The sequence below is a fragment of the Myxocyprinus asiaticus genome, chromosome 4 (assembly GCF_019703515.2).
Source record: "Myxocyprinus asiaticus isolate MX2 ecotype Aquarium Trade chromosome 4, UBuf_Myxa_2, whole genome shotgun sequence".
NCBI classification, from domain to species: domain Eukaryota; kingdom Metazoa; phylum Chordata; class Actinopteri; order Cypriniformes; family Catostomidae; genus Myxocyprinus; species Myxocyprinus asiaticus.
Genome location: NC_059347.1, coordinates 12,255,188 through 12,276,021, shown reverse-complemented (window position 1 = coordinate 12,276,021; position 20,834 = coordinate 12,255,188). Strand labels below are relative to the sequence as shown.

The window sequence follows — 20,834 nt, the reverse complement described above, 5'->3', positions numbered from 1 at the left end:
TTGCAAGCTCGTGCTGGATCCAGCTAGTGTTTGTTTGCTTTTGTTTTAAGGGTCCCTTTTGTAGCAGCTTTGCATGTGACTCTTCTAATAGCTAAGAGAGCACAGTCATGTTTGGGTAAAGGGCATTGATGCTACAGTAGATCAATGCAAGATCATCTAGTCACGGCTTGTCAGATTGGAGCCAGAGCTGGCTGACCTGCCTTTCTGTTTGGCGATGCTGGCATACATGTAGAATCGCCTCTCAGTGTATTTATAGCTTTTGATCACCGTCACTTATTGAAACAAATGGCTAAAATACTTCTACAGAAGGCCTGTTTGTTGTCGACCTGTTAGCAGGTTGAAGATGTCACCATGCTGTAGCGTCTTTGATGCAGAAACAAAAACAGTTAATCTATGTATATTTGATTGGCCATTGATGTTTTGCTGAGATGAGAAGCCTTTGTTTTTGTTTATAGAGGTCACCGGAGATGCATGTTTGCGCTTGTGATCAGGTGTTGCATCATGGCTGCTGTTGCTAAGGATACAAATACATGCGTATCTCCTAGACATGTCAGCTCAGTGGTTTCGGCTGGCATGATTTGTTTCGTTTGTTCAATGAGAGTGCCTTAGTAATGCTAGATAAACATATCCCTGCTGGAGAAAAAAAAACTGATGAAGCTAAAACAGCCTGAGCTTTTTTGCTGGTCTTAGCAGGTTTAAGCTGATCTAGCTGTTAGTTTAAGCTGGTCTAGCTGGTCTCACAGCCTGGCCAAGCTAATTTTCAGCTGGTAAAGCTCAAATAGATGCCCAAAAACTCTAAAATGCTTGATAAACCTATCTCTGCTGTTAAGAAAACTGCTGAAATCAGACCGAGCTGATTTGCTGATCTTTGCTGGTTTAAGCTGATTTCCCAGTCTGACCAAAGCTAGTTTAAGCTGGTCTTAGCTAGTCTCCCAGCCTGGCCAAGTTGATCTAGCTGGTTTTTAGCTGGTCTAATCTGGTCTCCCAACCTGACCAGTTGGAAAAAGATGCCCAAAACCCATCCAAAATTCCTAATAAATGCATCCCTGCTGATTTTTTTTTTTAATTTTAATTTTTTTTTATTTGCCCAAGCTGGTCTCCCAGCCTGGCCAAGCTAAAAAAGATCTCCAAAACTCTCTAAAATGCTTGATAAACCCATCTCTGCTGTAAAGAAAACTGCTTAAATCAGCTCAACCTGGATTGCTGGTCTTAGCTGGTTCAAGCTCGTCTAGCTGATCTCCCAGCCAAGCAAAGCTTATTTAAGCTGGTCTCGATGCCTGGCCAAGCCAGCCTAGCTTGTCTCTCAGCCTGGCCAAGCTGGTTTTCGATGGTTTAAGCTGGTCTCCCACCCTGGCCAAGTCAAGCTGAAAAATATGCACAAAATCTCTCTAAATCTCTTGACAAACCCATCCCTGCTGGAAAGAAAACTGCTTGAATCAGCCCAAGCTGGTTTGCTGGTCGTAGATGGTTCAAGCTGGCCTAGCTGATCTCCTAGCCTAGCCAAGCTGGTCTATGTCGTTTAAGTGTCCATGAAATGGAACTTTGTTGTGGCAACTCCTTTCTCAAAGCAGGATTTGCATGCTTCTTACCAGAAAAGCCTTCAACGGCCATGCATGATGCTGCTCTGTGGTTAATGCATGCCAGCTTGTGTGTTTATGCATACAAACAAGCTCTTAACTTCAAGGGCTACATCCTGAGACTGTTCTTGTCCAGTTTGTCCTGATAAACATTCACAAAACTCAATTTAACTTTCAGCCTTACCCCACGAAGCTTGAGCCCAACTCCCACAAGTCCCTGCAGCCCATGCAGCCCGCTGCACGCATTTCATTTTTGGAGGTAAGAGCGTGCTACTTTCTCATATTGTAGCCATTTTGTTTTGTAGCTTAACATGTGATTCAAGGCTCTGTGTTCCGCCACTGAAAACTAACGCGTGGATTTCAGTGATCAAAATGGCACAAGGTCTTCCATGTGATTTCTTTCTATATTTATTTTAACATCCAAAGCCTTTTAATGTGATTTTACTTTTAAAAAATGTGGGGGATATGGTTGTTTTGTGTGCTTGTATAACGTTCTTGGAGTCACCCCCTTCATCCAGCTCTTTTTTTGGTGTGTCTCTCATTCACCCTCTTTTATGTGATAAATAGGATTTGCTGCTCTGGCCATTGAACATTTCTGTGGAACGAACTCTGCACCATTTCTGGGAGAAATCAGGTCATATTGAAAACTTAAAATGAGGCAGTGTGACTGTGAGAAACAAAAGGACACATGCTGTCAATTTCTTACAAAGCAAGACTTTCTGAATAGTATTAATAATTGAATTTTGCAGGCTTGACTGTACATTCAAGCAACCAATTGAAAAAGACTGCAGTAATTATGTTTTAACTGTGGTTTTTATCTGGTTTTGCTTCAGAACTCAGGTTTTACATTGAACATCGATCCAACATGGCACCAAAATGGTTTACAAAAATAAACAACAATATTCTTAATGTCAATCATTGATATTTATTAATAATGTAGTTAGCTGCATATGCCCAATAATATGCAAAAAAAAAAAAAGAAAAAAGAAAACATGACGGGCTGAATAGGAAAACATATAATTTTGGTTTCTTAATGTCTCTTGAATTTTGATGGTTTCTTGCACCAGTAATTCACTGCACAAAACAAACCATGTTTATCCTTGCTGCAAATGAATCTGTATTTAAAGGAATATTCCGGGTTCAATTCAAGTTAAGCTCAATCGACAGCATATGTGGCATAATATTGACAACCACAAAAATAAATTGACACTTTCCTCCTTTTCTTTAAAAAAGCAAAACTTCTTAAAATATAAGTGAATGGGGCCAATGCGTAAATGTTAAAATACACGCTGTTTCAAAAGTATAGCCACAAGACAAAAACAATATGTGTGTTAGCATGATTTTATTGAAATAAAATCACTTACTAACCTTTCCTGTGTAAAGTTAGCCAATTTTACAACTTCGTTGCCATGACGAATGTAATGTCAACAAACCCTAAAATGACCGTAAAAATTACGGTTTTAACAACTTTACAGCTCAAATAATACATGAGTTTTTACAGAAGAATTAATGTGGCCTCATTGACTTCCATTGTAAGTGCCTCACTGTAACCTCGATATTTGCTTTTTTAAAGAAAAGGAGGGACGAGTCTAAATTAATTTTTGTGGTAATCAATGTTATGCCACAAATGCTGTCGATTGAGCTTAACTTGTATTGAACCCAGAATATTCCATTATGCAGTCTGGGTCATTTTGTTTTATACCTTGCATTGTTGTTGTTTTTTTCATGGTTTTTGAGAGTGAGGGGATGTCAAGCAACCTGCAACCCATTGTTGGGTCATGACATATCAGTTAAACCAAATCAGTCCCCCTTATGCCGTCTGAAACTTGTATGACTTTTGCATTTTTCCATAAAACAAAATATTTTGGAGATAGAAGGTGAATATATCCATACAATGCAAATCAACAGGGACACTTCCAAGCTCTAAAAATGACATATAGGCAGCATACAAGTAATCCACACAAATCCAGTGGACTCCAAGTTTGAGACAACATTTACAGAGTAAATGATGAGGAAATTGTCATTTTTGAGTGAACTATTCCTGAAAGAACCACTGTGCTAAAATACATTTCATAATAAGCTTCAGAAAAACAGATATAGATATATAAGGAGGTCATGACTATGTTAGCACATTCAAAATTTGATTTGGATTTTAGGAAAATATTAATCTTATCTTGATCCTTGAGAGCATAAAAATAGTTTCTAGCTGGTTGGTGATAATATACTTTAGTTAACTTACTCAGGTTTGAAAACATATAGTTTTTGTTTGTTTGTTTGTTTTTTCCTTTAGAGCAAAGCAATCAATAACTAGTCCATGAGTCAAGATAAATAGTATCATTATCGTCCAATGTACTATACAGCCAAAATTTTTATTTAATCATCAATGTACTCTGAAAGTTTACCATGTTGAGTTAAGTGCCATGTTTGGTTACATTTTAATTTAGGTAATCATGCTGTAAGGGATAGCTCTCCCAAAAATGAAAATGATCAGTTACTCACCCTCATGCCATCCCAGATGTGTATGACTTTCTGTCTTCAGCTGAACACAAACAAAGATTTTTAGAAGAATATCTCAGCTCTGTAGGTGAATGGTGGCCAGACCTTTGTAGCTCCAAAAATCACAAAGGAAACAAGGAAAGCAATAGAGGTTTGGGTGAGAAACAGAACAATATTTAAGTCCTTTTTAACTCTAAATCTCCACTTTAACTTTCACTTTCACATGCAAAAGTGAAAGTGAAAATACTTTTATTTTTTTTTATTTTTATTTTTTTATCTATTTCTCACCCACCTATAATATTGCTTCTGAAGGTCTGGATTTAACCACTGGAGTCCACATGGATTACTTTTATGTTTCGTTTATGTGATTTTTGAAACTACAAAGGTCTGATCACCATTCAGTTGCATTGTATGGACCTACAGAGCTGAAATATTCTTCTAAAAATCTTTGTTGTGTTCTGATGAAGAAAGAAAGTCATACACATCTGGGATGGCATGAGGGTGAGTAAATGATGAGAACATTTTCATTTTTGGGTGAACTATCCCTTTAAGGTTTCTTTAGCTCAACTGCCGTACATTGCGCTAGCAATGACAATGGTCATGGTTTGGATTCCCAGTAAGTTGCTTTGGATAAAAGCATTTGTCAAATGCAGAAATGTAAATGTATCTTGCAATAGTGTGCGTCTTTCTGAGCAAACAAATTACCCTGTGGTTTGGTCATTTACATTTAACAGGCAGGGCAGCAAAGAAAATGCATGATGTCCCTCCAAGCTTTATCAGACCTCTGTTAGTTTTTGGTTCATCTGCCAAATAAGATGCAACCAAGGTTTATGTTTTATTTTTTATTTATTTTTTAGTTAAAGAAATAGTTCACCCAGAAATTTTAATTCTTTAATTTACTTAACCTCGTCATTCCAAACCAAAATTACTTTATGTCGAACACAAAAGTTATTTAGCAGAATGTTTCCACTGTTCATTACCATACAATGAAAGTGGAAGATGACTACAGCTGTGACAAATGTCATAATGAATAGTCCAAAAATAATACCAAAATACAGACCGAGCCTTTAGAAGCCATTTGATAGCTTTATTTGAGGAACAGACCCCAATTTATTTGCTGAAAATCTTTCCCTCCGCTATAGCGCTCAGATTTCATTTGCGCTTTTGCACATTCAAACATGCCACCTCAGGAGCCAATACTTTTATGGAGTTTTATTGTCATTTTTGGAGCTCGACTCCTCCAGTCACCATTCACTTGCATTATATGGAAAATAGCAACCTGGACATTCTGCTAAACATCCCCTTTATTGTTCCACGGAAGAACATGAATCATAAGGGTTCGGAATCACGTGTAGGTGAGTAAATGATGTCATCATTTCCATTTTGATGAACTTTCCCTTTAAGTTTCTGTAGGTCACCTGGCCTAGAAGGAAGAGATAAGAAGTCATGAGACTCAAGCTAGACTTTGCTCACTTCATGCTTGACCAGGGTGCACTTGATTGTGTTCATATCTAAAAAAAACACTCTTTAATGGTCTGATTAGTGTTAACTGTCAATAGATTCAATCATATGTTCTCTCAATCCTGTCCCAGCACGCCCTCCTGCCCACAGGTTCTTTGTAGTGGCTTCATCCACCTCACACCTTAGTGACTAGTGGCTAGTGGCCCCTCCACATTCAACGGCTAATTGTCAAGACCCAGCAGCCCCGTTCCACCCCTCCAACTTCATCTGTCAAGTGTCAGGGAGGCTGGGCCTCTCTGCGGCCCTGCCTGCCAAAAGAGCAGATTGGCGAACAGAACAGGATGAGATCAAATGTCTTCAAGTGGAAGAGAGAGAGTGCTTTTCTTCATATGGCAGGTCCAATGAAAAAACAAGAAGAGAGGAGAGTGGCTTGGATGCAGGACTTGCACATGGTTACGGTTGAAAAGCCGCGCATTTCCACTTCAAATGGCCCAATGGGTTTTGGAGCGGGGCCATATGGAGGGAGCCATGATTGCATTCAATGCGCCGTCTGCTGATGATGCAGTGCTGCTCTGACTCACACACCCCCCTCCCTTCCTCTTCCCTCCCCGCCCCAGAACGTGATATGGTAGGTGTCTGTTACATGATATGGTGCGTGATTGAGTGCCAGTGAGTCTACGGGATAGAGGCAAAGCCGTGTGACTTTCACAGCAAAACAAGAAGTCATCCTGCTGGAAGCAGTTCTGTCCCTCTATCCCAGAGGAACCCAACGTTCAAGAAGGAGCAGATATGACCTGAATAGGGAACAGCTCGGTGGAGCTTTCTCACTATTCAATTTAGGACACTTCAGAGGACACGCAGTTCCCTTTGGAACTAGCTTGTGCATGCTGCAGCAAGTGACAGATGTGCATGGACAACCCTTAGTTGCAGAGTGTTGTGCTGGGCGGACTTGCCAGGATTCTTGCACCGTGTGCTTACTTTTGGAAGCTAGGTACTACTCCTCACCTTTTTTTCCAAGGCAGCTACGAGCACTTTGGGGGCATGACTTTGGGAACATGTCCGACTCCAGCTTATGGACCGTACTCTCCAACTTTTCCATGCCACACTTTCTCAGTGGAGCGAGAATACGGCGCTCCAAAAGGTAATCAATTTGAGGTCGGTTTCTTGTCGCTACTTTACAGATTTGGGCTTTTTGTAGGCAGTGGCACATTATCGAAAACCAAGTCATTTAAGGTTGTAAACGATAACAATATGGTAAACCAGGTGCCGTGTTGTCTATTGTGTTTGATTTCCTTTGTGAATGCTGAAGTAAAGTACCTCTTGATTGTAATCAGGGCAGTATTGTTTAGTCCATGTGGCGGGCACAAAAGATGTTTACATACGGGCGCAATTACTGTGCGTTTCCCTAAATATGCATGTTCAATGCGAGGAAATGGATTGTTCTGTAATTCCTCTTGAGAAGAGCTGGTTGAGTCTGTTATTTGACGTTAAGCCTTCAGATAAACTGCTCTCGCAGGAAATGCTGAAGTTGCACTGTATCCTTTTCATCTCTCATGTGACAAGACCAAACCTTTTAACAAAAAGGCAAATCGGCAATAGAAATATCTGGTATCAAGCAGGCATGTGCTTTCCTGCTTGTCCTTTCATTTTAATCCCTGGAATGACCCATTTTACCATTATATGATCAGATTAGTAATCTCAGGCTGAGTACAGCATGTACAATAAGCTAAATAGATTGGTCTGTTTTTTTTTTTTTTTTTTTTGTACTGTAAATGGAATGTTACAGTGTTTATGTTAATTATATTTGAAACAAAGCATCAGTGGACAACATGCAAGGAAAAACAACCTTGCATTGTGTTTTCATTTCAGTGTTATGTTTATTGCTTTTACAGCATAGAGGTTTCAGTAATGATTGATGTTTTTATCTATAAAAACTGAGATAATGGCACTTAGCTATTGCGCAAATAAAACTAAAGGAGTTTCCTCCTGTATACCTTCCTTTAAGTTAAACTCTAACCAAATGGTATTGTGAAGGTGTGATTTTATTATTTAGGTGACTTTAATGGATGGACACACACAAAAAGGAGATATAATTTAAAAAGATCTTCATAATTCAGTTGTACTGACCTTGATTTAAGCTCTCAGAATTCCTCAAAGTTATAGAGGGTTTTTTTTTTTTTTGTCCCCCACCATGGCACCCCAACCACTGTAAAATAAATAAATAAACAAATATGCTATTTTAAACACTCTATTTTAAAAGTTTAATATTATTATTAACAAATCAAATAAAAATTGGGGGTTATGGTATTTAGACCTTATTTGGCTCTAAATTACACCATTTTCATGTTATCTTCACATCAATTAAAACCATCTCAGTAAATTGAAAAAGTGTCAAAACATCAAAATTTGACATGCATTAGGGGTCTCTGGTGACATCTGCTGGAATAAAAATTAAAATTACATCAAATGACAACTATTGCCAGTAGCTCCATGGATTGGCTAGATATGATCACAAGTTATGCATTTGATATATATTTAGACATTATATAAAAATGATTTGTCAAATTGTAGCATTTTTTTTAAACCACTTGGGTTGAAGTGTCAGATCTTGCAATGATGCTGTCAAACCTGAACATGCTGCCACAGTCAAATCTACAAAGAAAAGACTGAGTAATTATTTTGTTACCGTTCATTTATTTCAAACATCAGCATTCCAGCATAAACTCTGTCACACAGGAGTCGACCTGTGTGGTATGTTTGGTATATATAGACCGGGTTGTCTACACTTGTGAGGGCCAAAAGTCCTCATCGGTGGAAAAAAAAAAAAAAAGCTCTTAAATGGGTCAGATGATGTTGATCTTCTAATCTAGTGATGTGCACATGTTTGTGTGATGGTTAGGTTTAGGGTAGGTTTTGAAATGGAAATAGAAAATATCATTAGCCTGATATGAAATCAGTGGAAGTATATGAGAGGTCACCAATATAGTCAAACAAACCTGTGTGTGTGTGTGTGTGTGTGTGTGTGTGCGTGCATGTGTTTTCTGCATTGTGGATGTTTTATTGTCTCACCCTTTTATTTATATGTGATTGTGTTCTGCATTGTGTCTGATTTATTGATTTTTATTTGACAAAAAAATAATAATCTCTGTGTTTTAGTATTTCCCATAGTGTGTGTGTGTGTGTGTGTGTGTGTGTGTGTTCAGATAGCAAGTGGAAGAAAAGTCACCAAGTCTTGTACCACTCAGATAAAGGATACCATTTTTATTAAACAAACAAAATGAAAATGGGTCATAAATTACCCGAAGAGTGCATGAGGGTTAAATATTGACCATCTTTACTGTGTTTAATGCTGATTCAATGCAGTCAAGAGTTTGATTGATAAGCAGACTTGTCATTGAATTGTATTGGGCTTAGGCTTACAGCTACTAAAGTTATCCAGCCAATGAAAGTGAATGCTTATTTTCTTGTCAGTATTTTTCTTTGATTAATTTTAAGATCTCTTAGGCTGCTTTTACATTAACATCACATCAAAACTATGTAGATTTTTGTCCCGTCTGCTTACACTCTCATAATACATTAACTGTTGTGTTAACATATAATATGGCATCAAGAGGGGCATTTATATTTAATATTACAACAAACCCCTCTTACAGTGGTGGCTATGAAGGAAAAGGGAAAAAACTATGTGTTTTGTTAACATTATTTGTAGATAAGAAACTTCTTTAGTGAAAGTAATTTAGTAAACTGGGCCAGACTTAGCTTCCAGAATATACAAACTTTCTTTTTTGTATCTCTGTATTGAATATCAGGGACTGATGAAGATTTGAGATCGTAGTTCCTAATTTAAAATGGTGATTTTGGAAGTGGAACATGTTTTTATAGCGGTTGATAGACTGAACATGTTTGATTTTATAGTATGATTTTAATAATAGATTTTACACATTTGATTTACAGTTTTTGTTTTCTAATACTTAATTTTATGCCCATCATTTAAAAAAAGTTGAGAGAGACAGTAAAGCAGTGGTAGAGGAAGGGGATTGGCAGGTGGCACAGGCAGCATTCGAACCTGCGTCCCCGAGAGCACCACAACTTTAATGTCTTTAGTGCACATGCTCCACAGCTCACAATAGACAATGATGTCAACAATGACAAGCCAGTTCAACATGGATCTTCTCTAGTTTTATATAGCACTTTAAAAGGTACTGTAGCTTCACAAGGCACCTTACAGGGTAAAAGCAAAATACAAAACTATATACTTAGACGTCATCATAATGTAAGGTTGCTTTAGGTTGTGCAATTTACCGGCTTCCTCAGTAAGTGTTTATGAGATAATCAAAGATTACTTCCATGGGGGCTTGGGTAGCTCAGCAAGTAAAGAAGGATTAAAAGCATGCATTTGTAAGGTAAAGTGACAATTAGCATTTTCAAAGTGCATCTAAATGTCTGTATGACTAAAGTCTGTGACTGGAGGAACATGTCTGTTGCCGTGATCAAGTAAAATTAGCAGTGAGTGACTGATACTTTATCATGATTCAGTCATTGACTACGTCATTGATGTTGCTTAATGCAGTCATTTGAGTGTGGGTTTCACCCATAAGTAGCTCAGAGTTCTGTATTTTCATCATAGCTACAGAAAGAAGCATGAAGCTATGTTCATACCATTCGGTCTTAATCTGCCTGTGTGTAGCGGATGTATAAATAGCCGAGTAAGTCTGATCCTCTTTTACCGAGCACCCATGAACCAGATATTAATTCGCATCTTGCTATCATTGTACATATTTAAAGGGGCCATATCATGGAAAACTACTCAAACTTCCTACCCAGTCCACAAAGTAGAGGAAAAGAAGCCAATCTACAAAAAACAGCTTATTCAGAAATCTCCATGGTTGCTGGCTATGTTTACATATCAGAAGTGTTGAAGTTACAGGAGTAAAAACAGCCTGTTTTTACACTTGGAACAACTTGAGGGTGAATAAATGATGACAGATTTTTCATGTTTGGGTTAACTAACCATGAATATGATAGATTTGCTGACTGTCAGCTGCTCCTCACAGGATCACAAGGGCTTTGCAGTGTAATCTGTGATGTCTGCCAGACTCCCATTCACAAACCAGCTCTGGGATCAAGAGGCCCTTTCCCACCTACAGTCCTGGTACTTTTCCCTTAGTAACTTTCTAGATGAGAACTCTTTCAAGGAACGGAACACCCGAGGAGACTTTTCCCCTGTTGCATTCGCACTCACAAAGTAACCATCATTGTGACGCCATCTAGTATCGACCATTATTATTCTGACGTTATTTGCATGCGTGTTTCAAGAGCAACAGCAAAGTCAACAATACCGATGGAGGACGCCGGGATCGCAGCTACACTTTTGTTTTTTTAGGGCTGTTTTATACGAACTTTGTCTGCATCGGAAAACGTAGGCAGCTGCCTTGTCAGTTAATGGTTTAAACAACAGTGTTTTTGGATGAATGGAACTCTCTGAACAGTTTAAAAAGCAACTTATTGCATCTTGCCTTCATCCATCCTTATAAAACCTCCAAAGGCAACATTTATCAACACACCTATTTATCAACACAAGGCTTTTATGATTCCACATAAATTATTGCACTGAAATACTCACTCATTGACTTAAAAAAGACACCTGATGCAGGTTAACCATGCGGTAACAGGCATGCAATACTTCGCTCATGTAAACTAGATTTACAGACGGTTTAGTGTATAATAAAGTTCAATTACCCACTCTCAATAAACATCTGTCATCCCAGGAAAAAGTCGATGTAGTAATCCAGAAATCACTTTATTTTCTTTATAGTCACACAGTACAGATGCAATGAAAACTCAAATTGTGTCTCCCCATGAAGTCACGCACACACACACACACACACATGTGTGAAACGGGTGATTCTCTTTGGATACTTTGTTTGTTATGTTTTTTTTTCTGTTAAGGGAATTGTAAAATTAGCACAATCCTCTCAATAGCAGGCTAGCAGCTAGTTGTTTACTATTGGTGGCTATGGAGCTCCTCTCCTTTCTCAATGCAGATTTCTGACCAATCACAGGCTGTAGCACCTCCCACAGTCCCTATACGCCCCAAAAGTATCTACATCCCTTTCTAGGTTGAGCTAGAAAGGGATGGGTGGAGCTGAGCAGGCCGCTCAAATTATAAACATCAATGTTTTGATAGTGCCTGGGAAGCACAGTGTTTACACTTTTGGGGGAGGTAAAACCACAAATGGCTTACTTATAGTTGTCAATGAACAATAAAATGGGAAAGTAGAATGTATTTTCACATCAAAAATGTTACACACTTCACCTTTTAATTGTTTAACAATCTTTTTTGTAGTAGTTAATCTATAATTTGTGTGAAGGCAAGCATCACTATTAGTATTGTTCATACTTATGGTTGGGGATTTAAAAAAAAAAAGTTTTGATAATCATGTGGCTTGATGAGGAGTGGTGTGCTAATGCTTTTCTAAGCGATCAGACTAATGATTTTCGCCTGTTGGACGAAAAAAGCTATATTGAGCCATATTTAGGGAGCAGCATATAGCTACAGGGGGGTGGGCTTCTTAGGCCTGTAAACACCCACCTTGCAACCACCCAGAACACTCTGCATTGCGATGCCCCGTCAGCCACTCACAACACCCTTGTAAATGCACTGTAATTTTGCAAAGGAAAGCACCACTTCAAGAACATTTTGAAATATATAGTTTTTGTATTTTATTTTCCTGCATACTATACTATAGGGTAGAATCTAGTAGATACATTTGTTTAATTTATTTGTATTTATTTATTTTTTTTTACACATGCATCACATATTATTCATACTGTATGGTATGGTGGGCAAATTACTCTTGTATTACTCTGTAAACAGAAAGTTGATTTCAGCAAATTATTTTCCTCTTCAGATAAAATGCTGTTTCACAAGTGTAAGCTTTACATAGTGTATGGATACAAAAGATTAATTTATAAACTTATAGACAAAGATTTGAAAACTGTGATTTTAAGGCTGTTTGCCATTTGCTAACTTCCTAGCCACTGAAATAGACCCTTATAATGAAACCAAATGCCTTTTTGCTCCTAAACCCTGTCCTCCAAAGACATGATGCAGCATCCTGAACATGCAATATAACACACAGTTTTCTGAGTTTAGATTCTTTTGTGCTGTTTACAAAGCCTATGGATTTCATAGACAAGTGTGTTATCTCAGGACACCTATATCTGTGATATCTGTCATGTAATAGCAATCTCTCTCTCTCTCTCTCTCTCTCTCTCTCTCTCTCTCTCTCTCTCTCTCTCTCTCTCTCTCTATATATATATATATATATATATATATATATATATATATATATAATGCCCATAGCAGCTTTGACTTCATTGTATTTCTCTTGGGACAATCACAGACTAGTTTTAGAGATAATTACATTCTTTGTATTATTTAAAACCATTTAAAGTCATTTGAAACAATTTCCAATTCTGTGCTGATCTATGGTTATACTTTAATGTAAAACATGCACATTAAAAGTTTTGCTCCCTCTCTAATGGTCCATATTGTGCCAACATGACTAGAAGATTAAATGTTTCTGTTGTATTTTTACTGTAATAAAAAGGCGTTGTCTTTGCAGTGGGCTATTAACAAAATACAATGCTTTACTTTGCTTTTGTAGCTGCAGAACAAACAACAGAAAGAGTCTGATAGGAAGCGGACAGTCGTCAGCTCTTCCTCGGCCACACTCACCTCTATCATCACACACAGGTAACCTGTTCAGTGTCTGTCTGTGTTTTTGTCTGTAGAGTGTGCAAGAGTGACATAATAACACAGTTTCCTAACCAGGTATGGGGCAGTAAAGCAACTCACCACAAGCTTATTTTCAGTCACTTGGAGTCTTTTTTCACACTGTGTGGCCCTGTCCATGGTGAAATCTCATTGGTCCAAAGACCCTCTTCATGTAGCTTTAATATAAACATGTTCTAAAGACACTGGTAATACCGCTACTATAATATGAAGACATTTTACATATTTCATTTAAAATGTGTATATACACTGGTGGCCAAAATTTTGGGAATAATGTACAGATTTTACTGTTTCGGAAGGAAATTGGTACTTTAATTCACCAAAGTGGCATTCAACTGATCACAAAGTATAGTCAGGACAATACCTAAGTAAAAAACAGCACCATCACTATTTGAAAAAAGTCATTTTTGATCAAATCTAGACAGGCCCCATTTCCATCAGCCATCAGTCCAACACCTTATCCTTGAGTAATCAAGCTAAATTACTAATTTAGTACTAGAAAATCACTTGCCATTATATCAAACGCAGTTGAAAGCTATTTGGTTCATTAAATGAAACTTAACATTGTCTTTGTTTTTGAGTTGCCACAGTATGCAATAGACTTGCATGTCTTAAGGTCAATATTAGGCCAAAAATGGCAAAAAAGAAACAGCTTTCACTAGAAACTCGTCAGTCATTCATTGTTTTGAGGAATGAAGGCTATACAATGCTTAAAATTGACAAAAAAAACTAAAGATTTCATACAAAGGTGTACACTACAGTCTTCAAAGACAAAGGACAACTGGCTCTAACAAGGACAGAAAGAGATGTGGAAGGCCAGATGTACAACTAAACAAGAGGATAAGTACATCAAAGTCTCTAGTTTCAGAAATAGATGCCTCACATGTCCTCAGCTGACAGCTTCATTGAATTCTACCCGCTCAACACCAGTTTCATGTACAACAGTAAAGAGAAGACTCAGGGGTGCAGGCCTTATGGGAAGAATTGCAAAGAAAAAGCCACTTTTGAAGCAGAAAAACAAAAAGAAAAGGTTAGAGTGGAAAAAGAAACACAGACATTGGACAACAGATAATTGGAAAAGAGTGTTATGGATCTTAACCCCATTGAGCTTTTGTGGGATCAGCTAGACTGTAAGGTGTGTGAGAAGTGTCCGACAAGACAGCCACATCTATGGCAAGTGCTACAGGAAGCGTGGGGTGAAATGTCACCTGAGTATCTGGACAAATTGACAGCTAGAATGCCAAGGATATGCAAAGTTGTCATTGCTGCACATGGAGGATTTTTTGATGAGAACTCTTTGAAGTAGTTTAAGAAGTTCTGAATTTTTTTTCCGAATTGTAATAGTAATTTTTCACGTTATTAATGTCCTGACCATACATTGTGATCAGTTGAATGCCACTTTGGTGAATAAAAGCAAAATCTGTACATTATTCCAAACTTTTCACCACCAGTGTGTGTATGTGTGTGTGTGTGTGTGTGTGTGTAATATATATATATATATATACTACCGGTCAAAAGTTTTGAAACACTCATTCTTTATTATAATTTGTTCACATTTTAGAATAATAGTAAAGTCATCAAAACTATAGAATAACATAAATGGAACTATGGGAATTGTGTTGTGACTAAACAAAATCCAAAATAAATCAAAACTGTGTTATATTTTAGCATCTTCAAAGTAGTCACCCTTTGCCTAGAATTTGCAGACATGTACTCTTGACATTTTCTCAACCAGCTTCTTGAGGTATCACGCTGGGATGCTTTTTAAACAGTATTGAAGGAGTTCCCATCTATGTTGGGCACTTATTGGCTGCTTTTTTTTTCTTTATTATTTGGTCCAAGTCATCAATTTCAAAAACATTTTTTATTTGTTTTTTTATTATAACATTTTAGTTTTATAATGAAATAAATTAATATGGTGGCACAATTATATTTTTGTTTACAAAACTAATTTCAAACATTTAAGCATATGCCTTCAGATCAAAAGATTTTTAAGATCATGAGAAACATTTCAGTCAAGTGTTTCAAAACTTTTGACCAGTAGTGTGTGTGTGTGTGTGTGTGTGTTTGTGTATGTGTATATATATATATATGTGTGTGTGTGTGTGTGTGTGTGTGTGTGTGTGTGTATATATATACATACATACCCAGTATATACTCGGGATGTGCCCAAAGCCCAACACCTTATTCAGAAAGGCACGAATAATGACTTCAAACGAATAACAGATTCATCTGAATAATATAAAAAATATTAGTATGACTGATTATCCAAGAAGCACAAGGATAAAGCAACATTTTAAATAAACATCCAAAATTACAAAGAATTTATGAATCTGTGCAGCCAATATTTCTAAAGTGCAAACCTTGTGAATGGAAATGCGCATGATGTGATTTCAGATTGGATGGGCGCGGTCTCGACTCCGTTTGCGGTTTCTGTTAATTGTGTACATCTGGAGATTGTCAAGTGTAACATTAACTAAGATACGACATCATATACACTTTACACTTCTTGAAGTGTCTGTGTCAATGTATCACATCCTGACCTGAAGTGATGATTTCATGTCGGAGCTCGTCTATCCATCTTTTAAAGTTGACCACATTTATGTCCACATCAGCAATTAAGGTTATTATCTGGTTAAGACTTTATTCCAAAAAAAAGTGAAAATGCTCTATAAAGGTTTAAATGCTCTATAGAGTATGCATCTATTAGGAATATGCCCACACCCAGTTCTATCTGAGACAGATACAGATAATTTGTCATATGAACAGATACAAATACAGATAATGGCTTCGCTGCAAACCCTAGTATATACACTGATCAGCCACAACATTAAAACCACTGATAGATGAAGTGAATAACATTTATTATCTCATTACAATGGCACCTGTCAAGGGGTGGGATATATTAGGCAGCAAGTGAACTGTCAGTTCTCGAATTGTGTTGGAAGCAGGAAAAATGGGCAAGCGTAAGGATCTGAGCGACTTTGACAAGGGCCAAATTGTGATGGCTAGACCACTGGGTCAGAGCATCTCCAAAACGGCAGGTCTTATGGGGTGTTCCCGGTATACAGTGGTTAGTGCCTGTGTTTGTGTTGTTTACCTGGGTAAGAGATGGCAGCAGGATGCACCATGGGAGTAAGACAGGCCGGCTGATGCAGTGTGATGCTCTGGGCAATGTTCTGCTGGGAAAACTTGGGTCCTGGCATTCATGTGGATGTTACTTTGACACGTACCACCTACCTAAAGATTTTTCAGACCATGTACACCCCTTCATGACAACAGTATTCCCTGATGGCATATATACACCAATCAGCCACAACATTAAAATTTGCCTAATATCGTATAGGTTCCTCTTGTGCTGCCAAACAGCGCCAACCCACATCTCAGAATAACATTGAGATGATATTTTTCTCACCACAATTGTACAGTGCGGTTATCTGAGTTACCGTAGACTTTGTCAGTTCGAACCAGTCAGGCCATTCTCTGTTGACCTCTCTCATCAACAAGGAGTTTCCTTCCACAGAACTGCCGATCACTGGATGTTTTTTGTTTTTGGCACCATTCTGAGTAAATTCTAGAGACTGTTGTGTGTGAAATTCCCAGGAGATCAGCAGTTACAGAAATACTCAAACCAGCCCGTCTGGCACCAACAATCATGACACAGTCTAAATCATTGAGATCTAATTTTTCCCCATTCTGATGGTTGATGTGAACATTAACTGAAGCTCCTGACCCGTATCTGCATGATTTTATGCACTGCACTGCTGCCACCCTTTTGGCTGATTAGATAATCGCATGGATGATCGTTGGTGGCACCCCCAGATCATCACCGATCCTACACCAAATTTCACAGGGTGGGTGTGAGACACTGGCTTAAAAGCCTCTCCAGGTCTCCGTCAAACCATTAAACGACCAGGTGGAGGATCGGTGATGATCTGGGGGTGTTTCAGCAAGGCTGGAATTGGGTGGATTAGTCTTTGTGAAGGACGCATGAATCAAGCTCAACTGTACAATAGATTAAATAAATAAAGCAAATTCATCCTTAAAATATTTGTGGTAATTGAACGTTTCAGGTGAAAGGTGTCTTTCAGGTTACTGCTCTCTTCTTAATTAGAAAAATGTTGTCTGCTGTATAATTCAGTCAGAGCTCAGAGGCTCAAAAGCTTAAAGGAGGAAATGGATTTAAGAAAAGGAATTTACCTAAGATAAGGATTTAACTAAATGATGTAACTAAAAAGTGCAAGCATAAGTGGAGAGATGCCGTCCTCAAGACAAGAGGACACTCGGTGCGTTCCGTTGTTCTAATTGTGAGTACAGCAGTTTACTACCTTTTGCTGTGTTTTGTTAATGAATATACGTTAAGTTGTCTTAAACAGTTATTTAGGTTGATAAATGGATAGAATTTCATGCACTCAAACAAACAAAATTAATAACAAAATTCCATCAAATTGAACTAAGTTTTATAAAAATTGTATTAATAAAATGTAAATATTGAGGTTTAATTCATTTAATTTTGTTAAAGATTACTCAATTAAATTTCATGGAATTTTGTTATGAAATTGAAATGCGTAAATCTTAAATAGTAAATTTTTTGGAGTGTGCGCTCCAGAGGATAATTTGATTAGACATTTATTAGACCAAAAATTTTAGATTTCACTTTTTATTTTGAATATTTTTGGCATTTTTTAAAGTGCTGACATGCCACAATTTCAGGCACATGTATACAGGCGAGGGATAAAGAAGCGTCTTCTTTTATTAGGGTATTAGGGTAAAGTGGCAAATCTGTGTCCCCTTCGAAATTTCAAATGTCCCCTCGGGTAAAACATCCTGGCTCCGACTCTGATCAAGGTGTGGATAGAGGACCACCTCATGGTCAGCCCAATCTCCAGACCTGAACCCCATTGAAAACCTCTGGATCAAGAGGAAGCAAAGCCGAGCTGCTTGAATTTTTGCTCCAGGAGTGGCAATAAAGTCACCCAACAGCAATGTGAAACACTGGTAGAGAGCATGCCAAGACGCATGAAAGCTGTGATTGAAAATCAGGGTTATTCCACCAAATATTGATTTCTGAACTCTTCCTAAGATAAAACATTATTATTGTGTTGTTTAAAAATGAGTATGAACTTGTTTTCTTTGCATTATTCGAGGTATCTAAACACTGCATCATTTTTGTTATTTTGACCAGTTTTAATTTTCTGCAAATAAATGCTCTAAATGACAATATTTTAATTTGAAATTTGGGAGAAATGTTGTCAGTACTTTATAGAATAAAACAAAACAAAAAAACATTTTACTCAAACACATACCTATAAATAGTAAATCCAGAGAAACTGCTAATTTTGCAGTGGTCTCTTAATTTGTTCCAGAGCTGTATATATATTTATAATACTTTACAATGACTGTCAAAAAGATGCTTACTGGGCTTAGATAGTGTTCTGTAGTTAGGACATCAATCAGCAGAGAATAACTGGACTATTCTAACCAGCCAAACTCTGACCCCTTGGGCAGAACAGGGGCAAGTCCAGCAAACAGTGACTCTTGTATTGAAAAATATTTATTAGAAAAATAAAAAAAACATGTTTGAGAAGTGTCTGATTCATGAGCTGCCCACTGGATTTTCCACTTTCTCATTTTGTAAGACTGCACAGCACACAAACTGATGTTGCACTGGCAACCTTCAAAGAGCATTTAGCATTAAATTTTAATTAAAGTGTCTTATTGTGATTGAACATCATTTAAGCTGTCTAGACATGAAAAATAGAGGCATAGTGAGTTGGCTCAGAACAGCATGTGCTGTTTAGCATATTTGTATAGCATTGATGGACTATACAGAGTGATTTATTCAATTAATATACTCAAAACTGCAGTGATAGATAGACCAATATATCAGCCACACCAATTAATCATTATATGAGCTTTTTGAGATTATTGAAATTGGCCAAATTTATATAGAGAGCCATTTGGTTTCACTTTACAATAAGGCTTCATTTTTTAACATTAGTTTACAACATTGGTTAACATGAACTAACAATGAACAATACTTTTACAGCATTTACAGTATTAATCCTGGTTAATGTTTTAATGTTAATTTTAACATATGCTAATACATTTTTAAAATCAAAAGTTGTATTCGTTAGCATTAGTTAATGCACTATTATTTACTAGTGTTATGGAACCTTATTTTAAAGTGTCACCAGCCTTTTATAATATGGCTGATGCACATTATCTGTTTTCATGTATTAGTTTTTTTTAATTGTACTTTTGAGTACAATGAAAAACAAATTTTGTGTATCTCATTTGCTATAATGAATTTGTATTTTATATATTGTATTCTAAGGTAGTTTACGTTAGTTACCGATATCTGATCACGATTAGTACATTTAAATATATTGTATTATTATGCATGTAATGTTGCACAGATTTCTCAATACAATAAAAAATAAAAAAAGAGTGCCCACAAATGTTTCACTTTGACTTTTTGAAGGATTCAACATAACAACATAAATTAAATGTACTTTAAATATTAAAAAGACACAACAGTTTCTGACATTGGCAACAAAAAGCAGAACAAAAGAAAGTTTTCATTCTTTGAGTTTGTCTATGTTCAAGTCATTTTTATTTGTATAGCACTTTCACAATACACAGTTTCAAAGCGTTTAAACCTTTAATGTCTTTAAGCCCACTGTGTGAGCAAGCCAAAGGTGACTGTGGCAAGGAAAAAAAACCTATTGTAGGCCAATAAGTACATTTAGATACAGTCGATTTTTGCCCATTATCCTGATTTTGCATTTCATATAAGCAAAAAGCAGTTGTCAGCATATTGCTGCGCATGTAAAAGCGCTCTGTGTCGGCTGGGAGAGTCTGTTAAATGTAGCATTGAGGCAAACTTGCACCAATTTGCACGGTAATGTTGGTTGTAACAGTGGCACACCCAAACTTAGATTTAAATTCATGATCAAATTAAGTATATTTGGGTTCCAGACAGGTTTTGCCTGTCAAAATAAATCATTTGCCCAGTACAGCTCTAACTGAACTAAAAATCGCCTGTTACAAATGAGAATATAAAAATTTTCATATAGTTTGACACATCATTATAGTAAATATGCTGCAAGCAGCAGTTAACGGGGTTCAAGCGTTTGAGGCCTTTAAGTATGTATGCAACAGATATTTAGTATTAATTAGACTGTTAAAACTAAACAATGTTAAAGTACCTTAATTTACAGAAACATCAGGTTAGGTAGCACTGAGATATGGGGTTTTTTTTTTTACTTTCCTGACTGTTATAGCGCCACCAAGAGGCATAGGTGGGATTTTTTTTATTTTTTTTATGTGTCCTGAGATTGACCACTGCAACGGTGTATGGAAAGTTCCAACTTTTTTTTAATAATTATTGATAATGGGATTCCAAAGAATCTCTCTACACTGGTTTGGTTCAGATCGGGTAAGTGGCCTAGGACTAGTTAGAAAAAGTCATTTTTTTAATTTTTTGTTAATCTCAAATA

The 20,834-nt window shown here is 37.1% G+C and overlaps 1 pseudogene; it reads left to right on the top strand.

Annotated features, from left to right (window-relative positions):
- Positions 1-20,834, top strand: part of LOC127433763 (microtubule-associated serine/threonine-protein kinase 4-like) — a 203,580-nt pseudogene that overhangs the window by 140,566 nt on the left and 42,180 nt on the right.